Here is a 25188-nt window from a genome sequence, read left to right on the forward strand (position 1 = left end):
GCCTCGCATGCTCAAAAGTTTCACAGCAATGGCCTCCCAAATCTTAAGGTGAAAGGGAGGGGGAAGATGTAGGGCTGGGGATGTTCCTCTCAGCAAATCTATGCTAGTGCTCTCAAGGGGCCTGAAGCAGCATTGCTTCTATTCAATGTTTCACTGAGTCTTTTATAACTACGATTTCTCCAGCCTTCACCTCTCCCTCCCTGGAGCTCAAAATCTACCCTAAAAGCTAGGAAAGAAAAAATTCAATCTCATCCCCTACACTGGCATCATATCTTTACTATCCAAGTTCCACAAACCCTTGCCTTCTTCTTACCCTCCCTACCCCCAAAAAAGATTGACAATTCAATTCCTGCATATGGACCCTGCAGTGATCATCAGTCTACCAGTTTCACAAACAGCCTCACTCTATTTCCCCTTCTCTGTGAGTTTCTGTTGCTCGGTTGTGTCTGGCTTTGCGACCCCATGGACTGTAGCCCGCCAGGCTCCTTTGTCCATGGGATTTCCTAGGCAAGAATAATGGAGTGGGTTGCCATTTCCTCCTCCAAGAGATCTTACCAACCCAGGGATCCCACACCGCAGGTAGATTCTTTACCACTGAGCCATTAGGGAAGCCCTATTCAGGTTAAGCTAAAACGAGTAGTTTAAGAAAAGTCAGAGAAGGGAGAGCTTACTGAGAAAAAGGTCAGAGAGAGAAACTTAACAGAAAAGATATGATTGTAACAGGATATTGTGGGATTTAAGTAAATGAAGAGATGGGAGGTATTCTAGGCCACTAATAAAGAGAAAATAGAGACATGAATTTGACTGAACTAAGGCAAATGTAAGATTCATTTCAGTCAGTCATTATGATTATTCAGGGGTATCCAGTAGAAGAAATTAACCCACAGAAATCTCCTTTCACTGTCTTTTATTCTCAGAAAGAATGCCTATCCTCCTGGCAATAATTTAGATTAAAAAAATAAAAAAATATTCCCTTCTCATTCTCTTACAATTGGAATTCTTTTTTTGGTTTATTGGTTTTTTTTTTTTTTAAACTTTACAATATTGTATTAGTTTTGCCAAATATCGAAATGAATCCGCCACAGGTATACCCGCGTTGAAAGCAGGAATAGAAGGAACATACCTCAACATAATAAAAGCTATATATGACAAACCCACAGCAAACATTATCCTCAATGGTGAAAAATTGAAAGCATTTCCTCTAAAGTCAGGAACAAGACAAGGGTGCCCACTTTCACCATTACTATTCAACATAGTTTTGGAAGTTTTGGCCACAGCAATCAGAGCAGAAAAAGAAATAAAAGGAATCCAAATTGGTTTATTGGTTTAATTTTTAACCCAGCTCACGCCAGTTTTCTCTACAATAACTTCGCTTTGCTTCACTTCACCTATGCCACAATTTTGTTTTCTGTTGAGTTTCTATGCCTTCCCTCAGGAAAACTTCTTTTCCTCTTTTTTCCTTATGAGCACCATCATAAGCTCCACGTGGCTCTTTCCACCTCTCTGAAAACCTGTATGGAGTAGAAAAATTTCCCCCATTAGCTCTTCCTAGCAACCTGTCTTGCTACTAGAGGTCTCAGTGGCAACTGATAACTCACCTGCTATTCACATTCAAGGCAGGTAGCCCTATCTGGGAAGAAACATGTCTTTCCCCACATATCAGGTTACCTGTAGAAGCTAGATCTAGGCCACTGCAAATTCAGACCTGGCTTCCATCCTCAGGCCTTGATGCAATCATGACAGCCACCAAACAGGTTGAGGTCTACGCCACCTGAAGAGAGATGAAGGGAATGTTCCAGATTTCACATGTTAGCAAGGTAGTGTTCTAAATCCTTCAAGCTAGGCTTCAACAGTATGTGAACTGAGAACTTCCAGATATATAAGCTGGATTTAGAAAAGGCAGACGAACCAGAGATCAAATTGTCAATATCCAATGGATCATAGAGAAAGCAAGGGAATTCCAGAAAAAACTCTACTTTGGCTTCATTGACTATGCTAAAACCTTTGACTGTGTGGATCACAACAAACTGGAATATTCTCAAAGAGATGAGAATACCAGATCACTTTTCCTGCCTCCTGAGAAACCCACACGAAGGTCAAAAAGCAACAATTAGAATCCAACATGGAACAACGGACTGGTTCAAAATTGGGAAAGGAATACATCAAGGCTGTATATTGTCACAGTGCTTATCTAACATCTATACAGAGTGAATCATGTGAAATACCAGGCTGGATGAAGCACAAGCTGGAATCAAGATTGCTGGGAGAAATACTGACGACCTCAGACATGCAGATGACATCACTCAAATAGCAGAAAATGAAATGGAACTAAGGAGCTTCTTGATGAGGGTGAAAGAAGAGAGTGAAGAAGTTGTCTTAAAACTCAACATTCAAAAAACGAAGACCACGGCATCCCATCACTTCATGGCAAATGAAGAAAAAGTGGAAGTAGTGACAGATTTTATTTTCTTGGGCTCCAAAATCACTGTGAAAGGTGACTGCAGCCATGAAAGAAAAGATGCTTGATCCTTGGAAGAAAAGCTATGACAAACTTAGACAGCATATTAAAAAAGCAGATAATGATAACCCTATATGCGAGACAGAAAAGACACACAGATGTATAGAACAGTCTTTTGGACTCTGTGGGAGAGGGCGAGGATGGGATGATTTGAGAGAACAGCATGGAAACATGTATATTATCATATGTAAACTAGATTGCCAGTCCAGGTTCGTTGCATGAGACAGGGAGCTCAGGGCTGGTGCATTGGGATGACCCTGAAGGATGGGATGGGGAGGGAGGTGGGAGGGGGGTTCAGGTTGGGGAACACATGTACACCCATGGCTGACTCATATCAATGTATGGCAAAACCACTACAATATTGTAAATTAAGTAGCCTCCAATTAAAATAAATAAGTTAAAAAAAATAAAAAGCAGAGACATCACTTTGCTGACAAAGGTCCATAGAGTCAAAGCTATGGTTTTTCCAGTAGTCATGTACAGATGTGAGAGTTGGACCATAAAGAAGGCTGAGTGCCAAAGAATTGATGCTTTCAAATTGGTGGTAAAGAAGACTCGTGAGAATCCCTTAGACAGCATGGAGATAAAATCAGTCAATCCTGAAGGAAATCAATCTTGAATATTCACTGAAAGGACTGATGCTGAAGCTCCAATGCTTTGTCCACCTGATGTGAACAGCCAACCCACTGGAAAAGACCCTGATGCTGGGGAAGATTGAGGGCAGGAGGAAAAAGGGGGCAACAGAGGATGAGATGGTTAGATGGCATCACTGACACAAGGGGCGTGACTTTGAGCAAACTCAGGGAGAGAGTGAAGGACAGGGAAACCTGGCATGCTGCAGTCCACAAGGTCACAAAGAGTTGGACATAGCACCTGAACAACTACATCAACTTGTTCTTCATCAGAACACACAGGTTATACAGATCAGATATTAATCCCAGGGATTATTTTATTGTGACTCATTTTATGGGTGCGGTTTGGTCTCAAAGGGACATATTTTAGTGCATAGAGTTTACTAAGGACTTAAACTTCTCTAGTATTTTAGTGTATCAAGTATTCTTGCTCCAAGAAAGGGAAGGTTACTTGTCTAGTAAGAGTGCAAGCATTACAATTGGCTGATAAAACCCAACTGGAATTGGTTACAAAAGGTCATCTAAACAGATACATTTTAGGGTAGGGCTTTTTAAACTGCAAAATGTCTATAGATAGTAAAATAATCCTAGTGTGATACAGCAGCATTTTAAAAGTCTTAAGAGTCTGTTTAATGTAAAAGAGATTAAATTAACTCATGCTGAAAAGGTGATTAAATACACACTAATCTATCACTGAAAACTCAACAAGTAAGAACTTCAGTCTGTTACATTTCAATAGTGATTTTTTTTGCAGTCACTGAAATACATTTGGATCAAAAAGGAGGTATGGTAATCTGTGACCGTCACAGTTGTTAGGGTACTGCTGGATCCTGTTTACAGCTTCCAAAAGAGTTTTTTATTTTTTTATTTTGTTCCAGTAAGTGCTGCTTGGAACAAAATGACACTTATCCTTGGGAAATGTTAATATTTTGTTGTTGCTGTGACTTCTGTAAGTAATTCAGCTAAAGCTATAAAGTGTTGGTGGAAACGGGAAGCAGCGTTTTCTGAAGGTCTACAATGTCGAGTGCTTTGCCATGAAGAGTTTTAACTTTCACACTGGTTTTCAGCATGTGTGAGTGCATGCTAAGTTGCTTCGGTCGTGTCCAACTCATAGGCAGGCAACCCTGTGGCCTGTAGCCCACCAGGCTCCTCTCTCCATGGGGTTCTCCAGGCAAGAATACTGGAGTCGGTTGCCATGCCCTCCTCCAGGGGATCTTCCCAATTCAGGACCAAACCCACATTTCTTGCATTGTCGGGCGGGTTCTTTACCACTGGAGCCACCTGGGAAGCCCTGATTTTCAACACACGCATTGTTATTTTGATTTTATAAACGTGAAACTAGGTAAAACGATTTACCCACTTATGCTCAGTGATCAATGTGTTTGTTTCAAACCTAGATCTCACATGAAAATTCTTTCCCAAATCAGAGCTTTTGCTTCCGTGGTTTATTGGTCTGCAATACTCCTCTTCTGGGTCTGGGCTCTCCTCCTGACCTCAGCCAGTGTTACCTAGTTGGTGCCCTCTCCAAAGCCAGTTCCCCCTGCATCCCATACTCCAATGGCTAGTTCTACATCAGCACCTTGTCTTTCCTAAAAAGCATACTTGTTTACTCGGTTGTCTGTTTAGTTAGTTAGTTTTTTGGTTAACACCTTCTCTAAAATGTCAGCTCAATGAAAACAGGGAACCATATATGTGTGACTCCTTTGAGACAGTGAAAGTTTAGCAAAGATTTGACACGGACAATTCAGTAAATATCAGGTGATTAGATGACTCCCAACTTTTTTCACTCTCTACATTGCCTTTCATGGACCATTAATTGCACTGAAAAAAATCGTTCTCATTAATTCTCAAAATACTGTTAAAGATAAAATAATAAGAACAAAACGTCCTGACTGGATATCTTATGGTCCCATGTCACGGTCTCCATACAAATGTTTCTGGTTTCTTATACTACTTGAAGATCAAGACGTTTCCACACCCCAGCAATAAAGTGAAAAAGATAAACCCAGAATAACCAAGACAATCTCGGCAGAGCTATGTATTTTATGAGGGTTCAGAGTTCTGTATTCACGGCACATATTTTTATCTTTTCCATGACAGAAGCTGGCAGAACTGCCTTTGTGTGTGCCATAAACATATGTGAAGTGACATTATGCTGTTCCTGTGGCACAAACATGAGCTAGGCATTGTTCTCCATCTGTGCATTCAAAGTGCCATTAGGATACAGTTTCTGTCCTTAAAGAACTCACAGTTAAGTAAATTAGTTTATGTTGATGTTAGTTTTCATGTTTTTACCTATGAAATAAGGTACCTACGTGCCAGAGATTCAGAGTTTGGGATGTAGAAAGCAGAGGAAGGAGAAAACAGTAATAAGGTTACAAGTCTTTATTTTTTCTGTATTATTATTAGTTGCTGTGCAACACATGTGCATAGCTGACCTTAAGAAAGGATTTGATTTGTGAGAATTTGTCATTTATTTCTCATTGTTTCCCATTGCTGGTTGCCTGGTCATGGTCTAACTTTGCTTAAAGCCCAAGGGAAGTTAACAAAGCATATTTCATTTCTCACTCCATTAACAGGAAGGGAAAGCTATGGGAAAGTAAATATAACATTTGTTGCTGAAAGTACAAATGATCATAAAACATGATCATACCCAGGTGGGAACTCCACAAACATGAATGGTCAAGTGTCATTTTTAATTGCAGACGTAATTTAATTAGGTTTGCCCAACTTATGACAAATTTCACTGAAGGAGCTTATCCAATTTTACAGTATTCAAGTCCAGAAGAAGTGGTTTTTGTGTAATACTCTCATGTGTTATTCTATTCAATTCTTGAGTAAAAGAAGCAGATACTCATAGAAGCAAGCATAGATAGGGTTTCACTTGTTTACTAATTTTGCAGTAACATCAGCATATTATTAAAATTATAACCCCAAGAATGTTGTCTCCAAATTTGAATATCATGAATAAAAACTGGAATTTACTATCTACAGAGATGTATAAATTTGAACCAAAGCCTTAAAGAGATATTGCCCAATACTTCCTTTCCTCTCATTTCCTTTCTTTTCCTTCATTCTTATCTTTCTTCTATACATTAAAATATAAGATAGTAAAAATTTTTTAATTTTTTTTTAATTTTTATTTTTTTAACATATAGAAAAAGTGATAACTATTTTTAAAGTGAGAAATTCAAATCAGATTTCCCTAGTGGAATTCCAGTTGAGCTATTCCAAATCCTGAATGATGATGCTGTGAAAGTGCGGCACTCAATATGCCAGCAAATTTGGAAAACTAAGCAGTGCCACAAGACTGGAAAAGGTCAGTTTTCATTCCAATCCCAAAGAAAGGCAATGCCAAAGAATGCTCAAACTACTGCACAATTGCACTCATTTCACACGCTAGTAAAGTAATACTCAAAATTCTCTAAGCCAGGCTTTAGCAATATGTGAACCGTGAACTTCCTGATGTTCAAGCTGGTTTTAGAAAAGGCAGAGGAGCCAGAGATCAAACTGCCAGCATCCGCTGGATCATGGAAAAAGAAAGAGAGTTCCAGAAAAACATCTATTTCTGCTTTATTGACTATGCCAAAGCCTTTAACTGTGTGGATCACAATAAACTGTGGAGAATTCTTCAAGAGATGGGAATACCAGACCACCTGACCTGCCTCGTGAGAAATTCGTATGCAGGTCAGGAAGCAACAGTTAGAACTGGACATGGAACAACAGACTGATTCCAAATAGGAAAAGGAGTATGTCAAGGCTGTATATTGTCACCCTGCTTATTTAACTTCTTGCAGAGTACAGCAGGAGAAATGCTGGACTGGAAGAAACACAAGCTGGAATCAAGATTGCCGGGAGAAATATCAATAACCTCAGATACGCATATGACACCACCCTTATGGCAGAAATTAAAGAGGAACTAAAAAGCCTCTTGATGACAGTGAAAGTGGAGAGTGAAAAAGTGGGCTTAAAGCTCAACATTCAGAAAATGAAGATCATGGCATCCAGTCCCATCACTTCATGGGAAATAGATGGGGAAACAGGGGAAACAGTGTCAGACTTTATTTTTGGGCTCCAAAATCACTACAGATGGTGATTGCAGCCATGAATTTAAAAGACGCTTACTCCTTCGAAGGAAAGTTATGACCAACCTAGATAGCATATTCAAAAGCACAGACACTACTTTGCCAACAAAAGTTCATCTAGTCAAGGCTATGGTTTTTCCTGTGGTCATGTATGGATGTGAGAGTTGGACTGTGAAGAAGGCTGAGTGCTGAAGAATTGATGCTTTTGAACTGTGGTATTGGAGAAGAGTCTTGAGAGTCCCTTGGACTGCAAGGAGATCCAACCAGTCCATTCTGAAGGAGATAAGCCCTGGGATTTCATTGGAAGGAATGATGCTAAAGCTGAAACTCCAGTACTTTGGCGACCTCATGCAAAGAGTTGACTCACTGGAAAAGACTCTGATGATGGGAGGGATTGGGGGCAGGAGGAGAAGGGGACGACAGAGAATGAGATGGCTGGATGGCATCACTGACTCGATGGACGTGAGTCTGAGTGAACTCTGGGAGTTGGTGATGGACAGGGAGGCCTGGTGTGCTGCGATTCATGGGGTTGCAAAGAGTCGGACACCACTGAGCGACTGATCTGATCTGATCTGAGTGTTCTATTTGGAGACAACTCCAACTCATACTTTGTGACACTCATTGGTGAATTGAAATCCTCTGACCTGAATTACAAAGTTCTAAGGGTACTCGTGATTTTCTTTAACTTCCTATAATACGCTGATACTCAAGTTGTGTGGAAGTTTTAGAGGTGATGTTAACAGCTGTGTAGTTCATGCAAGACACCACACCCAACTAGCACCTGTCTGGAATTAAAACACAAACACACACACACACACACTACCACTGAGATTATACATAAAGACATGTTTACTGCAGGTTTAAAGTAAAGGACTAGAGTATAAGGCCATCATACTAGAGTCAGCAGTCTTGTTTCCTTCCACAGGAAGAGCTAACAGGAGAGCCACCTCAAAATTTTGTTAAGACATGAGTTCTACAAAGCCACAGTCACCAAGACAGTATGGTACTGGCACAAAGACAGAAATACAGATCAATGGAACAAAATAGAAAGCCCAGAGATAAATCCACACACATATGGACACCTTATCTTTGACAAAGGAGGCAAGAATATACAATGGAGAAAAGACAATCTCTTTAACAAGTGGTGCTGGGAAAACTGGTCAACCACTTGTAAAAGAATGAAAATAGAACACTTTCTAACACCATACACAAAAATAAACTCAAAATGGATTAAACATCTAAACGTAAGACCAGAAACTATAAAACTCCTAGAGGAGAACATAGGCAAAATACTCTCCGACATACATCACAGCAGGATCCTCTATGACCCACCTCCCAGAATATTGGAAATAAAAGCAAAAATAAACAAATGGGACCTAATTAAACTTAAAAGCTTCTGCACATCAAAGGAAACTATTAGCAAGGTGAAAAGGCAGCTTTCAGAATGGGAGAAAATAATAGCAAATGAAGCAACTGACAAACAACTAATCTCAAAAAAATACGAGCAACTCCTACAGCTCAACTCCAGAAAAATAAATGACCCAATCAAAAAATGGGCCAAAGAACTAAATAGACATTTCTCCAAAGAAGACATACAGATGGCTAACAAACACATGAAGAGATGCTCAACATCACTCATTATCAGAGAAATGCAAATCAAAACCACTATGAGGTACCATTTCACCAGTCAGGATGGCTGCTATCCAAAAGTCTACAAGCAATAAATGCTGGAGAGGGTGTGGAGAGAAGGGAACCCTCTTACACTGTTGGTGGAAATGCAAACTAGTACAGCCACTATGGAGAACAGTGTGGAGATTCCTTAAAAAACTGGAAATAGAACTGCCTTATGATCCAGCAATCCCACTGCTGGGTACACACACTGAGGAAACCAGAAGGGAAAGAGACACGTGTACCGCAATGTTCATCGCAGCACTGTTTATAATAGCCAGGACGTGGAAGCAACCTAGATGTCCATCAGCAGATGAATGGATAAGAAAGCAGTGGTACATATACACAATGGAGTATTACTCAGCCATTAAAAAGAATACATTTGAATCAGTTCTAATGAGGTGGATGAAACTGGAGCCTATTCTACAGAGTGAAGTAAGCCAGAAAGAAAAACACCAATACAGTATACTAACGCATATATATGGAATTTAGAAAAATGGTAACAATAACCCTGTATACGAGACAGCAAAAGAAGACACAGATGTATAAAATAGTCTTTTGGACTCCATGGGAGAGGGAGACGGTGGGATGATTTGGGAGAATGGCATTGAAAGGTGTACAATATCATATATGAAATGAATCACCAGTCCAGGTTCGATGCACGATACAGGATGCTTGGGGCTGGTGCACTGGGATGACCCAGAGGGATGGTATAGGGATGAAGGTGGGAGGGGTGTTCAGGATGGGGAACACATGTACATCTGTGGTGGATTCATGCTGATGTATGGCAAAACCAATACAATATTGTAAAGTAATTAGCCTCCAATTAAAATAAATACATTTATAAAAAAAAAAAAAAATACATGAGTTCCCTACATATAATCATCTGTCTGTCTGTCCTCTCCTTCGCTCTTTCCCTTTTCTTTCCTGACTGAAGATATTTTCCATACAATAAAAAAATTCAGGGGGAGGAGCTAAGATGGCAGAGGAGTAGGACGGGGAGAACGCTTTCTCCCCCACAAATTCATCAAAAGACCATTTAAAAGCCAAGTAAATTCCACAAAACAACTTCTGAATACTGGCAGAGGACATCAGGCACCCAGAAAAGCAACCCAAGTCCTCGAAAGGAGGAAGGAAAAAATACAAAAGACAAAAAAAGAGACAAAAGAGGGAGGGACGAAGTTCCGTCCCAGGAAGGGAGTCTTAAAAAGAAAGAAGTTTCCAAACATCAGGAAACCTTCTCACTGCCGAATCTGTGCCGAGCTTTGGAAGCACAGAGGGCAACATAACAGGGACAAAAAATAAATAAACAATTAAAACTCGCAGATTGCGAGCCCTACAGTAACTCCCCCAGCAGAGAAGCAGCGCAGACGCCTGCACATGCCATTAGCAGGCGGGGGCTGGGCAGGGAGGTGCGGCGCACGCTGCATCGCTTAGAGTAAGGACCTGGCCTGAATACCCGGAGCGCTATCTGAGCGAAATAATCTGGGCTAGCAAACCAGACTGTGGGATATCTACCACGCGAAAAGCCAACCCTAACCTAAGACACCGCCAGGCCCGCTCACGGAACAAAGGACTGAACCGAGATAGCCGGCTGCAGACCTTCCCCCTCCAGTGACACGCAGCCAGAGCCAGAAGGGGTCAATCACAGCCCCAGAGAGACATTATCCTATAAAACTGTAAGCAGGCTTCTTTGCTAACTAAAACTTCTTGGGGGTCTGGACGGTCAACATCTCCCTGAGAAGGTGCGCCGGTTGTACACCTAGATAACCGAGCGGAGGGGAGGCGATAAGTCGCAGCAATCGCGCTCACTGAACACCTCATCACCTGAGCTGCTCAGACCTGGGAAGGGCACAAAACGCAGGCCCAACTGAGTCTGTGCCTCTGAGGACTACCCGAGTGCCTGAACCTGAGCGGCTTGGACCTGGGAGGTGCAGGTAGCCCAGGGCCGGCCACGGATGGCTCCCAGCGGAACAACCTAGAGCCTGAGCAGTGTGGGCAGGGAGGCTACACGCGCCGTGAGCTGGGGCAGACCCAGTGTGACTGAGGCACTGCGAGCACATGCCAGTGTTACTTGTTTGCAGCATCCCTCCCTCCTTCCCCACAGCGCGACTGAACAAGTGAGCCTAAAAAAGAAAAAAAAAAAAAAAGTGTCCTCCACCATCCCCTTTGTGTCAGGGCAGAAACCAGACACTGAAGAGTCTAGCAAACAGAAGCTATAACAGAGGGAACCACCTTGGAAGCTTCAGGCAATAGATTAAAACCCTGTGGTTACTACGGACTACATAGGAAGGGGCCTATAGATCTTGAGAAATAAAAGTCGGACCAAGGAACTAGCCAAAAATGAGCTGAACCCACAATACTCACAACAAAACCAAAGAAAGTCCTTGATATATTTTTACTATTTTAACGATCATTTTTTTTTTTTAATTTTTTAAAAAAATTTTAAGTCTTCTATTATTCCTTTAATTTTCACTTTAATAACCTATTACTTTGCAAAAAAAAAAGACCCTATTTTTTTTCTTCAGCAAACTTCATATATATATTTTTTATAATTTTTTTATCTTTTTTTTTCCCTTCTTTTCTTCAACATTGTATTTTTGAAATTCCAAACCCTACTCTAGATTTTTAATTTTACCTTTTGGTATTTGTAATCAATTTTGTACTTATAGTTTTTTTATAATTTCTGTGACTTTTTTTTTCTCTGTTTCTTTCTCTTCTTCTGTTATATAACATTGTATATCTGAAATTCCAAACTCTAGATTTTTAATTTATGCTTTTTGGTATTTGACATCAATTTTGTACCTGTATTTTCTTTATAATTTTTGCGACATTGTTTGTTTCTGTTTTTTTCTGTCTTTCTTTTTCTTCTTTTTTTTAAAATTATATTTTTGAAATTCCAAACTCTAGATTTTTAACTTTTGCTTATTGGTATTACTTATCAATTTTGTACCTATATTTTCTTTATAATTTTCACGACCTGTTTGTTTTTTCTCTCTTTCTTTTCCTTCTTCTTTTCTTTAACATCGTATTTTTAAAATTCCAAACTCTACTCTAGATTTTTAATTTTTGCTTTTATGTATTTGTTACCAATTTTGTACCCTTAAGAACCCAATCTTCAGTACCCATTTTTCACTAGGGAATGAGATTACTGGCTTAACTGCTCTCTCTCCCTTTGGACTCTCCTTTTTCTCCACCAGGACGCTTGTGTCTCCTCCCTAACCCCTCTCTACTCTACACAACTCTGTGAATTTCTGTGTGTTCCAGACGGTGGAAAACACTTAGGGAACTGATTACTGGCTGGATCTGTCTCCCTCCTTTTCATTCCCCTCTTTTATCCTTCTGGCGACCTCTGTCTCCCTCCTTCTTCTCTTCTCTGTATAACTCCATGAACATCTCTGAGCGGTCCAGTTGTGGAGTGCACATAAGGAAGTGATTATTGGCTAACCCACTCTCTCCACTATTGATTCCACCTCATATCATTCGGGTCACCTCTAACTCCCTCCTCCCTCTTCTCTTCTCCATGTAACGCTGTGAACCTCTCTGGGTGGCCCTCATGGTAGAGAAACTTTTCATCTTTAACGTAGATGTTTTATCAATGGTGCTGTATAGAAGGAGAAGTTTTGAAACTACTGTAAAAATAAGACCAATAACTGGAAGCAGGAGGCTTAAGTCTAAACCCTGACTCCAGGGAACTCCTGACTCCAAGGAACATTACTTGACAGGAGCTCATCAAACGCCTCCATACTGACACTAAAACCAAGTACCACAGAAGGGCCAACAAGTTCCAGGGAGAGGCATACCAAGCAAATTCTCCAGCAACAAAGGAACACAGCCCTGAGCTTCAAGATACAGGCTGTCCAAAGTCACCCCAAAAACATAGACATCTCATAACTCATTACTGGACACTTCATTGCACTCCAGAGAGAAGAAATACAGCTCCACCCACCAGAACACCAACACAAGCTTCCCTAACCAGGAAACATTGACAAGCCACCTGTACAAACCCACACACAGCGAGGAAACGCCACAATAAAGAGAACTCCACAAACTGCCAGAATACAGAAAGGACACCCCAAAATCAGCACTTTAAACAAGATGAAGAGACAGAGGAATACCCAGCAGATAAAGGAACAGGATAAATGACCACCAAACCAAACAAAAGAGGAAGAGATAGGGAATCTACCTGATAAACAATTCTGAATAATGATAGTGAAATTGATCCAAAATCTTGAAATCAAAATGGAATCACAGATAAATAGCCTGGAGACAAGGATTGAGAAGACACAAGAAAGGTTCAACAAGGACCTAGAAGAAATAAAAAAGAGTCAATATATAATGAATAATGCAATAAATGAAATTAAAAACACTCTGGAGGCAACAAATAGTAGAATAACAGAGGCAGAAGATAGGATTAGTGAATTAGAAGATACAATGGCAGAAATAAATGAATCAGAGAGGATAAAAGAAAAACGAATTAAAAGAAATGAGGACAATCTCAGAGACCTCCAGGACAATATTAAACGCTACAACATTCAAATCATAGGGGTCCCAGAAGAAGAAGACAAAAAGAAGGACCATGAGAAAATACTTGAGGAGATAATAGTTGAAAACTTCCCTAAAATAGGGAAGGAAAGAATCACCCAAGTCCAAGAAACCCAGAGAGTCCCAAACAGGATAAACCCAAGGAGAAACATTCCAGGACACATATTAATCAAATTAACAAAGATCAAACACAAAGAACAAATATTAAAAGCAGCAAAAAAAAAAAAAAAAAAACAAAGCAGCAAGGGAAAAACAACAAATAACACACAAGGGAATTCCCATAAGGATAAGAGCTGAGCTTTCAATAGAAACTCTTCAAGCCAGGAGGGAATGGCAAGACATACTTAAAATGATGAAAGAAAATAACCTACAGCCCAGATTATTGTACCCAGCAAGGATCTCATTCAAGTATGAAGGAGAAATCAAAAGCTTTTCAGACAAGCAAAAGCTGAGAGAATTCTGCACCACCAAACCAGCTCTCCAACAAATACTAAAGGATATTCTCTAGACAGGAAACACAAAAACAGTGTATAAATTCGAACCCACAACAATAAAGTAAATGGCAATGGGATCATACTTATCAGTAATTACCTTAAATGTAAATGGGTTGAATGCCCCAACCAAAAGACAAAGACTGGCTGAATGGATACAAAAACAAGACCCCTACATATGTTGTCTACAAGAGACCCACCTCAAAACAGGGGACACAAACAGACTGAAAGTGAAGGGCTGGAAAAAGATTTTCCATGCATATAGGGACCAGAAGAAAGCAGGAGTAGCAATACTCATATCAGATAAAATAGACTTTAAAACAAAGGCTGTGAAAAGAGACAAAGATGGTCACTACATAATGATCAAAGGATCAATCCAAGAAGAAGATATAACAATTATATATGCACCCAACTCAGGCGCACCACAGTATGTAAGACAAATGCTAACAAGTATGAAAGGAGAAATTAACAATAACACAGTAATAGTGGGAGACTTTAATACCCCACTCACACCTATGGATAGATCAACTAAACAGAAAATTAACAAGGAAACACAAACTTTAAATGATACAATAGACCAGTTAGACCTAATTGATATCTATAGGACATTTCATGCCAAAACAATGAATTTCACCTTCTTCTCAGGCACACATGGAACCTTCTCCAGGATAGATCACATCCTGGGCCATAAATCTAGCCTTGGTAAATTCAAAAAAATAGAAATCATTCCAAGCATCTTTTCTGACCACGATGCAGTAAGATTAGATCTCAATTACAGGAGAAAAACTATTAAAAATTCCAACATATGGAGGATGAACAACACGCTGCTGAATAACCAACAAATCACAGAAGAAATCAAAAAAGAAATCAAAATTTACATAGAAACGAATGAAAATGAAGACACAACAACCCAAAACCTGTGGGACACTGTAAAAGCAGTCCTAAGGGGAAAGTTCATAGCAATACAGGCATACCTCAAGAAACAAGAAAAAAAGTCAAATAAATCACCTAACTCTACACCTAAAGCAACTAGAAAAGGAAGAAGTGAAGAACCCTAGGGTTAGTAGAAGGAAAGAAATCTTAAAAATTAGAGCAGAAATAAATGCAAAAGAAACAAAAGAGACCATAGCAAAAATCAACAAAGCCAAAAGCTGGTTCTTTGAAAGGATAAATAAAATTGACAAACCATTAGCCAGACTCATCAAGAAACGAAGGGAGAAAAATCAAATCAATAAAATTAGAAATGAAAATGGAGAGATCACAACAGACAACACAGAAATACAAAGGATCATAAGAGACTACTATCAACAATTATATGCCAATAAAACGGACAACGTGGAAGAAATGGACAAATTCTTAGAAAAGTACAACTTTCCAAAACTGGACCAGGAAGAAACAGAATATCTTAACAGACCCATCACAAGCACGGAAATTGAAACTGTAATCAAAAATCTTCCAGCAAACAAAAGCCCCGGTCCAGATGGCTTCACAGCTGAATTCTATCAAAAATTTAGAGAAGAGCTAACACCTATCCTAGGCAAACTCTTCCAGAAAATTGCAGAGGAAGGTAAACTTCCAAACTCATTCTACGAGCCACCATCACCCTAATACCAAAACCTGACAAAGATCCCACAAAAAAAGAAATCTACAGGCCAATATCACTGATGAACATAGATGTAAAAATCCTTAACAAAATTCTAGCAATCAGAATCCAACAACACATTAAAAAGATCATACACCATGACCAAGTGGGCTTTATCCCAGGGATGCAAGGATTCTTTAATATCTGCAAATCAATCAATGTAATACACGACATTAACAAATTGAAAAACAAAAACCATATGATTATCTCAATAGATGCAGAGAAAGCCTTTGACAAAATTCAACACCCATTTATGATAAAAACTCTCCAGAAAGCAGGAATAGACGGAATATACCTCAACATAATGAAAGCTATATATGACAAACCCACAGCAAACATTATCCTCAATGGTGAAAAATTGAAAGCATTCCCTCTAAAGTCAGGAACAAGACAAGGGTGCCCACTTTCACCATTACTATTCAACATAGTTTTGGAAGTTTTGGCCACAGCAATCAGAGCAGAAAAAGAAATAAAAGGAATCCAAATTGGAAAAGAAGAAGTAAAACTCTCACTATTTGCAGATGACATGATCCTCTACATAGAAAACCCTAAAGACTCCACCAGAAAATTACTAGAAATAATCAATGATTATAGTAAAGCTGCAGGATATAAAATCAACACACAGAAATCCCTTGCATTTCTATACACTAATAATGAGAAAACTGAAAGAGAAATTAAGGAAACAATTCCATTCACCATTGCAACGGAAAGAATAAAATACTTAGGAATATATCTACCTAAAGAAACTAAAGACCTATACATAGAAAACTATAAAACACTGGTGAAAGACATCAAAGAGGACACTAATAGATGGAGAAATATACCATGTTCATGGATTGGAAGAATCAATATAGTGAAAATGAGTATACTACCCAAAGCAATTTATAGATTCAGTGCAATCCCTATCAAGCTACCAACAGTATTCTTCACAGAGCTAGAACACATAATTTCACAATTTGTATGGAAATACAAAAAACCTTGAATAGCAAAAACGATCTTGAGAAAGAAGAATGGAACTGGAGGAATCAACCTGCCTGACTTCAGGATCTACTACAAAGCCACAGTCATCAAGACAGTATGGTACTAGCACAAAGACAGAAATACAGATCAATGGAACAAAATAGAAAGCCCAGAGATAAATCCACGCACATATGGACTTATCTTTGACAAAGAAGGCAAGAGTATACAATGGATTAAAGACAACCTCTTTAACAAGTGGTGCTGGGAAAACTGGTCAACCAGTTGTAAAAGAATGAAACCAGACCACTTTCTAACACCATACACAAAAATAAACTCAAAATGGATTAAACATCTAAACGTAAGACCAGAAACTATAAAACTCCTAGAGGAGAACATAGGCAAAACACTCTCCGACATACATCACAGCAGGATCCTCTATGACCCACCTCCCAGAATATTGGAAATAAAAGCAAAAATAAACAAATGGGACCTAATTAAACTTAAAAGCTTCTGCACATCAAAGGAAACTATTAGCAAGGTGAAAAGGCAGCCTTCAGAATGGGAGAAAATAACAGCAAATGAAGCAACTGACAAACCATTAATCTCAAAAATATACAAGCAACTCCTATAGCTCAACTCCAGAAAAATAAATGACCCAATCAAAAAATGGGCCAAAGAACTAAATAGACATTTCTCCAAAGAAGACATACAGATGGCTAACAAACACATGAAAAGATGCTCAACATCACTCATTATCAGAGAAATGCAAATCAAAACCACTATGAGGTACCATTTCACGCCAGTCAGGATGGCTGCGATCTAAAAATCTACAAGCAATAATTGCTGGAGAGGGTGTGGAGAAAAGGGAACCCTCTTACACTGTTGGTGGGAATGCAAACTAGTACAGCCACTATGGAGAACAGTGTGGAGATTCCTTAAAAAACTGGAAACAGAACTGCCTTATGATTCAGCAATCCCACTGCTCGGTATACACACTGAGGAAACCAGAAGGGAAAGAGACACGTGTACCCCAATGTTCATCGCAGCACTGTTTATAATAGCCAGGACATGGAAGCAACCTAGATGTCCATCAGCAGATGAATGGATAAGAAAGCAGTAATACATATACACAATGGAGTATTACTCAGCCATTAAAAAGAATACATTTGAATCCGTTCTAATGAGGTGGATGAAACTGGAGCCTATTCTACAGAGTGAAGTAAGCCAGAAAGAAAAACACCAATACAGTATACTAATGCATATATATGGAATTTAGAAAGATGCTAACAATAACCCTGTGTACAAGACAGCAAAAGAGACACTGATGTATAGAACAGTCTTATGGACTCTGTTGCAGAGGGAGAGGGTGGGAAGATTTGGGAGAATGGCATTGAAACATGTATAATATCATGTATGAAACGAGTTGCCAGTCCAGGTTCGATGCACGATACTGGATGCTTGGGGCTAGTGCACTGGGACGACCCAGAGGGATGGTATGGGGGGGGGGGAGGGGGAGGAGGAGGGTTCAGGATGGGGAACACATGTATACCTGTGGCGGATTCATTTTGATATTTGGCAAAACTAATACAATTTGTAAAGTTTAAAAATAAAATAAAATTTAAAAAATTCAGCTTTGTTTCTGTTTTGCTTTCCATAACTCAAGATTGTTTAGCTAAAAAGCTATTAGTTTACCTATTTAATCTTTATTTTCTTGCTGCTGCTACTGCTTTTCAGTCACGTCCGACTCTGTGTGACCCCATAGACAGCATCCCACCAGCCTCCCTCATCCCTGGGATTTTCCAGGCTAGAAGACTAGAGTGGGTTGCCACTTCCTTCTCCAATGCATGAAGGTGAAAAGTGAAAGTGAAGTCGCTCAGTCATGTCCGACTCTTCACGACCCCAAGGACTGCAGCCTACCAGGCTCCTCTACCCATGGGATTTTCCAGGCAAGAGGACTTGAGTGGGGTGCCATTGCCTTCTCTGTTATTTTCTTGCTAGTTTACTTTTAAGACATTTTATACTTAGAATTTTGTATCAATTTATTTTTACCCCCCAACTTCTTTTTTCCAGTCTCCATTCTTCACCTCTGATTTTATCAACCTCTACAGCCTTATGTGGCTGGTAAGAAGGTTGGTATCAATCAGACTCTCATTTCCTTGTAAAACATCTGTTTTCCTTACAGAAAGTTTTAGGGCTTTCATTCCTCATGTACTAAACTCTCTCTACCATGTAGTGTGTGTGTGTGTGTGTGTGTGTGTGTGTGTGTGTGTGTGTGTGTGTGTTGAATACATCCTGCTCAGGATTTGGGGTTTTTCTTTATTTCAGTAACCATATCTTTCTGTCTGGAAATTCTCTTTTCCTTCCCCTAAGTATCATGTCTATTCTATTTTCTCCACCTGGCACTCATTTGATAGATAATATCATCCATGTCTCAACTTTACTCTTACATTTGTGCTTCTTTAACCCTTTTAGCTGTGTGCCATTTTATGTCATTTCTCACATTTCCAGCTCATTAATTTCTTCTTCACTTGATTTTGTGCTCTCCTGGAAGTAAAGAGATTCTAATGTTAATAATTATACCATACTCCTAAAGTCATATTTTCTAATTTTTCCATTACTATTTAATCTTTTTTATTGATATGTAATTGACATATAACATTATTGTTACCATCTACTCTTATTCTAGCAAATCCCTAATCATATTCTTCAGCTGTGATAGCTTTGGTTATCACTCTTAGGACATACATGATATTATTTTAGTTCCCTGAGCTAGTATTTCTATTAAATCTCCTTCCTTTTGAGTTTGCAACCTCCCTTTCATGTAACCAGTGGTCTTTGGGACCTGACTGGCTCTTTTTCACCAGGGCATCTGCAGGAACTGAGGACAAGAGGTTTTCTTTTCTACTTGAGTTTTCACTTACACTTCTCTGACCTGGAAGAAGGTATGTGATGTTCATAGTGGGAACTGGCTAGCGGGAATGGGTGGTGGGAGGCAGAGATGCAAAGCTTGCCTGCATGACCGCTCCACAGCACATCCCTGGGTAACGGTCCTGGCAGATATCCTTCAGAACACATCTGCTCCTGGCACCATGAAGAGCACTCCTCCCAAATGAAATTATTCCATTAGTCCACACAGACCAACAGTTGGACCCTACACCAAAGCATATGACTTAAAAGTAACAAACCTGGATATATGAGTGGTGGACATCAGAATGTAAATCTGCTCATGTGTCTGTGTGTGTATGCATGTATGCATACAATGTATGCATTGATACATTTGGCTATATATTTTAAAAATCCAAATTTTTAACAATGAGTCCTCCTGGAAAGAGGGAGTAGGTTTTGTTTTAATTTTACTACTTGAATGTTTTATATACATATAGCATATATAAATTTTAAAAAATTATTAAAATGGAAAGAAATATAATTTTGCAACAAATACTATTTATCTGAATACTCAAATTTTACAAACCAGTAAGAGCCTGCACCTGAACTGCTTCATTCTAGCCCCTGCTGCAATAAATTTCATATAATTACTTTTTGGTGTTATGCCACAAAATTTTATTAAAAGAAGCTACACAAAATTTTCTCTGTGAAATTTATTTCACTGACCTTACAAATGCTGTTAAGAAAACGAGTCATTACATTTTAATCAGGTTTTTTTAGTACCAGGAATATCATACAGGTCTCCTGAGCAGTGGCTTTGTTATATCTTAATAAGTTTGTGAATCTTGCAACTAATTACATTTGCTTCTTTCCATTGGCTGCTAGGAAAGCTCTAAGCCAAACAGCCCGCCCTCTTTAAGCAAGTAGAATTCTGCAGCAAGCATTTGTTACATTCTTTCCCCCCGTGCTCCATCTTGTTTTTCCAAAATATTTTCTCTTTACCTCAATTTCCCCACTTACTTGGTTTTATTTTGTGTATTTTTGTAAGTTGCCTGAAATCCTTTTCAAAACAAAGTAGGGTATAAACAACTAAAATCATAAATATGCAAAGCAAACCATGCCAGAACTCTGTGACATTTCCATTTCTGACCTAGATATTACTAGTTTTACTCTGGCTTAATACCTATAATACTTTTGTTTCCCTTCCACAGCCTGGGGGAACCCAATTATTCTTAATATACTGTTGAATCTCTAAGTATCCAAAGGTGTTTTGAAGGGAAGATTGGTCAACAAAGAAGAAAAATTTCACCATTTTCGATGGATCCTCAAATAAGAACTTTCTTCGGGAGAATAATACAAAGGGAAAGCTGTGTTTATCACACGTTTAAAAAACAGTGTAGAGGTTTAAGTTGTCATTTGCAACTTAATGCCATATTCCATTAGTTAGATCCCAAACTAGATCATCATCCATTTAGTTACCAAATTTATTCTCTTTATGTTGTTGTTATTATGCAAATGTTATTTGCACTTACGTGCAAAAGGAGTTAAAAGCACATTAGTAAAAACGAACTTGAGGGGAGTTCCCTGGTGGCCTAACGGTTAGGATCAGCCCTTTCACTGCCATGGCCTGGGTTCAGTCCCTGGTCAGGGCACTAAGAGCCTGCTGCTGCACAGCACAGTCAATCCAATTTTTAAAAAAGAACTTGACTTTTATCATCACTACTCTAAAAGACAGAAAAATCTACAATATTCCTTTCATTCTCTTTCCTATTTCCAAATTTCTGGCAAAACATGTCATGATAAAGCTGTTTTTATTACACTATGCTAGCTATGCCTATAAAACAATAAAGAATAAAAGGCAGAACAGAAAACTCTGATGAAGCTAGAAATGGTCATAATCCCAAACCATAAATTGTGAAGGCTATTTGCCAAATCCAGAGAGGATGTCACAGCTAAATTACACCTCTCCAGAGGTCCTGCAGGAAAAGGAGTTCTTAAAAAGTAAGTGACAGAGCCCAGGAAGCCTCATCAACAATTGTTTACTTGCTTTAATAAGTTCTATAGGCACCCAGTTCTACGCACATAGAACCATAGAACAGAAGGGACCAAAGGAGAAACCATTAATACTTGCCACATTTATTTCCTGAGATATAGCCTCCTAACTCAGAAGTTAGAGTGGGGATGAGGCAAAAAGTATAATCATACTTACAGTAGATAACAGAGTCAGCCAATAAGAGAACCAAAGACAAATTCACAATTTGGAAAACCACATTGTGAATTTTAATATATATATATATATAGCATTTCTCTGTTTTGTTTGTCCATGTGAAGGAGAATGTGCCCCAAGAGAAGACACAGTGACTATGTGAGAAATGTTTTGAGACAACGTTCACAAATTGATACTGGCAGCTGCCCTAGACCATGCTCCTTGATTGTCTCCACAAATTTTTTTGGAAACAGCTTATACATTTAAAACAGAGTAATAGCCAAATAGAAACCATAACAATATCTAATTACAGACACAAACAACAACACAAAAGAGAAAAAGTAGGAGAAAGAAAAGGGTGTGGCAATTAAAAATCCATTGAAGTGGGGTGGAGCTAAGATGGCGGAGGAGTAGGACGGGGAGAACGCTTTGTCCCCCACAAATTCATCAAAAGAGCATTTAAAAGCCGAGTAAATTCCACAAAACAACTTCTGAATGCCCGCAGAGGACATCAGGCACCCAGAAAAGCAACCCAAGTCTTCGAAAGGAGGTAGGAAAAAATATAAAAGACAAAAAAAGAGACAAAAGAGGGAGGGACGGAGTTCCATCCCGGGAAGGGAGTCTTAAAAAGAGAGAAGTTTCCAAACACCAGGAAACCTTCTCACTGCCGAATCTGTGCCGAGCCTTGGAAGCACAGAGGGCAACATAACAGGGAGGAAAAATAAATAATTAAAATCCACACATTGCGAGCCCTACAGTAACTCCCCCAGCGGAGAAGCAGCGCAGATGCCTGCACACGCCATTAGCAAGCGGGGGCTGGGCAGGGAGGTGCGGCGCGGGCTGCATCGCAAGGATCTGGCCTGAATACCCTGAGCACTATCTGAGCGAAATAATTTGGGCTAGCAAACCAGACTGTGGGATATCTACCACGCGAAAAGCCAGCCCTAACCTATGACACCGCCAGGCCCGAGCACGGAACAAAGAACTGAACAGAGATAGCCGGCGGCAGACCATCCCCCTCCGGTGATAGGCAGCCAGAGCCGGAAGGGGACAATCGCAGCCCCAGAGAGATACTACCTATGAAACTGTAAGCAGGCTTCTTTGCTAACTAAAACTTCTTGGGGGTCTGGAGGGTCAACATCTGCCTGAGAAGGTGTGCCAGCGCGCAACTAGATAACCGAGAGGCGGGGAGGCAATAAATCGCAGCAATTGCGCGTGCAAAACACCTCATCACCTGAGCTGCTCGGATCTGGGAACGGCACAAAACGCAGGCCCGACCGAGAGTCTGCGCCTCTGAGGACTACCCGAGTGCCTGAACCTGAGCGGCTTGGACCTGGGAAGTACAGGCAGCCCAGGGCCGGCCGCGGATGGTTCACGGCGGAGCAACCTAGAGCCTGAGCAGCGTGGGCAGAGAGGCTACACGCGCCATGAACGGGGGGCAGACCCAGTGTGGCTGAGGCACTGCGAGCACACGCCAGTGTTATTTGTTTGCAGCATCCCTCCCTACCTCCCCTCAGTGCGACTGAACAAGTGAGACTTTAAAAAAAAAAAAAAAAATTAAGTCCTCTATTATTCCTTTAATTTCCACTTTTATAACCGATTACTTTGCAAAAAAAAAAAGAAGACCCTATTTTTTTTAAAGCAAACTTCATATATATATAATTTTTTTAAATAATTTTTTGACCTTTTTTTTTTCTTTTTCCTTCTTTTCTTTAACATTGTATTTTTGAAATTCCAAACTCTACTCTAGATTTTTAATTTTAGCTTTTTAGTATTTGTTATCAATTTTGTACCTATAGTTTGTTTTTGTTTTTGTTTTTATATAATTTCTGGGACCCTTTTTTATTTTTTCTTTTTCATTTTCTCTGTTTCTTTCTCTTCTTTTAAATAACATTGTATATCTGAAATTCCAAACTCTATTCTAGATTTTTAATTTATGGTTTTTGGTATTTGTTATCAATATTGTACCTGTATTCTTTTTTTTTTTTTTATAATTTATTTAACCTTTTTTTGTCTTGTTTTTTTTTTTTTTTTTTTTTTTTTTTTTTTTTTCTTTTTCTTCTTCTTTTTTTTTAACGTTGTATTTTTGAAATTCCAAACTCTACTCTAGATTTTTAACTTTTGCTTTTTGGTATTAGTTATCAATTTTGTACTTATATTTTCTTTATAATTTTTGCGACCTTGTTTGTTTTTGTTTGTTCATTTTTTCTCTCTTTCTTTTCCCTCTTCTTTTCTTTAACATCGTATTTTTGAAATTCCAAATTCTACTCTAGATTTTAAATTTCTGTTTTTATGTATTTGTTACCAATTTTGTACCTTAAAAACCGAAGCTTCAGTACCCATTTTTCACTAGGGAGCGAGATTACTGGCTTAACTGCTCTCTCTCCCTTTAGACTCTCCTTTTTCTCCACTAGGTCGCCTGGGTCTCCTTCTTAACCCCTCTCTACTCTACCCAACTCTGTGAATTTCTGTGTGTTCCAGACAGTGGAGAACACTTAGGGAACTGATTACTGGCTGAATCTGTCTCCCTCCTTTTCATTCCCCCCATTTATCCTCCTGGCCACCTCTGCCACCTTCTTCCTTCTTCTCTTCTCTGTATAAATCTGTGAACAACTATGAGCGGTCCAGTTGTGGAGTGCACATAAGGAAGAGATTACTGAATAGCCCACTCTCTCCTCTATTGATTCCACCTCATCTCATTTGGGTCATCTCTAACTCTCTCCTCACTCTTCTCTTCTCCATATAATGCTGTAAACCTCTCTGGGCAAAACAAGTTTCAGGGCAAGACATACCGAGCAAATTCTCCAGCAGCAAGGAACACAGCCCTGAGTTCCAAGATACAGGCAGCCCAAAGTCACCCCAAAACCATAGACATCCCATAACTCATTACTGGATATTTTATTGCACTCCAGAGAGAAGAAATACAGCTCCACTCACCAGAACACCGACACAAGCTTCCCTAACCAAGAAATCTTGACAAGCCACCTGTACAAACCCACACAGAGTGAGGAAACGCCACAATAAATAGAACTCCACAAACTGCCAGAATACAGAAAGGACACCCCAAACTCAGCAATTTAAACAAGATGAAGAGACAGAGGAATACCCAGCAGATAAAGGAACAGAATAAATGCCCACCAAACCAAACAAAAGAGGAAGAGATAGGGAATCTACCTGATAAAGAATTCCGAATAATGATAGTGAAATTGATCCAAAATCTTGAAATCAAAATGGAATCACAGATAAATAGCTTGGAGACAAAGATTGAGAAGATGCAAGAAAGGTTTAACAAGGACCTAGAAGAAATAAAAGAGAGTCAATATAAAATGAATAATGCAATAAATGAAATTAAAAACACTCTGGAGGCAACAAATAGTAGAATAACAGAGGCAGAAGATAGGATTAGTATATTAGAAGATAGAATGGCAGAAATAAATGAATCAGAGAGGATAAAATAAAAACAAATTAAAAGAAATGAGGACAATCTCAGAGACCTCCAGGACAATATTAAACGCTACAACATTCGAATCATAGGGGTCCCAGAAGAAGAAGACA

The 25188-nt window shown here is 39.3% G+C and overlaps 1 long non-coding RNA gene across 1 annotated transcript in view; it reads right to left on the reverse strand.

The window, feature by feature from the left end:
- Window positions 1-562: 562 nt before the first annotated feature.
- LOC138988273 (uncharacterized) overlaps window positions 563-25188 on the reverse strand; it is a 50358-nt gene continuing 25732 nt past the window's right edge. The window contains exons 2-3 of the long non-coding RNA XR_011464594.1: window positions 1599-1771; window positions 563-1511 (exon numbers count right to left, since the gene is read on the reverse strand). This is a non-coding gene — a long non-coding RNA (uncharacterized lncRNA). The remainder of the gene's footprint in view (window positions 1512-1598; window positions 1772-25188) is intronic.

This window comes from Bos mutus, chromosome 6, assembly GCF_027580195.1.
Source record: "Bos mutus isolate GX-2022 chromosome 6, NWIPB_WYAK_1.1, whole genome shotgun sequence".
Lineage (NCBI taxonomy): Eukaryota > Metazoa > Chordata > Mammalia > Artiodactyla > Bovidae > Bos > Bos mutus.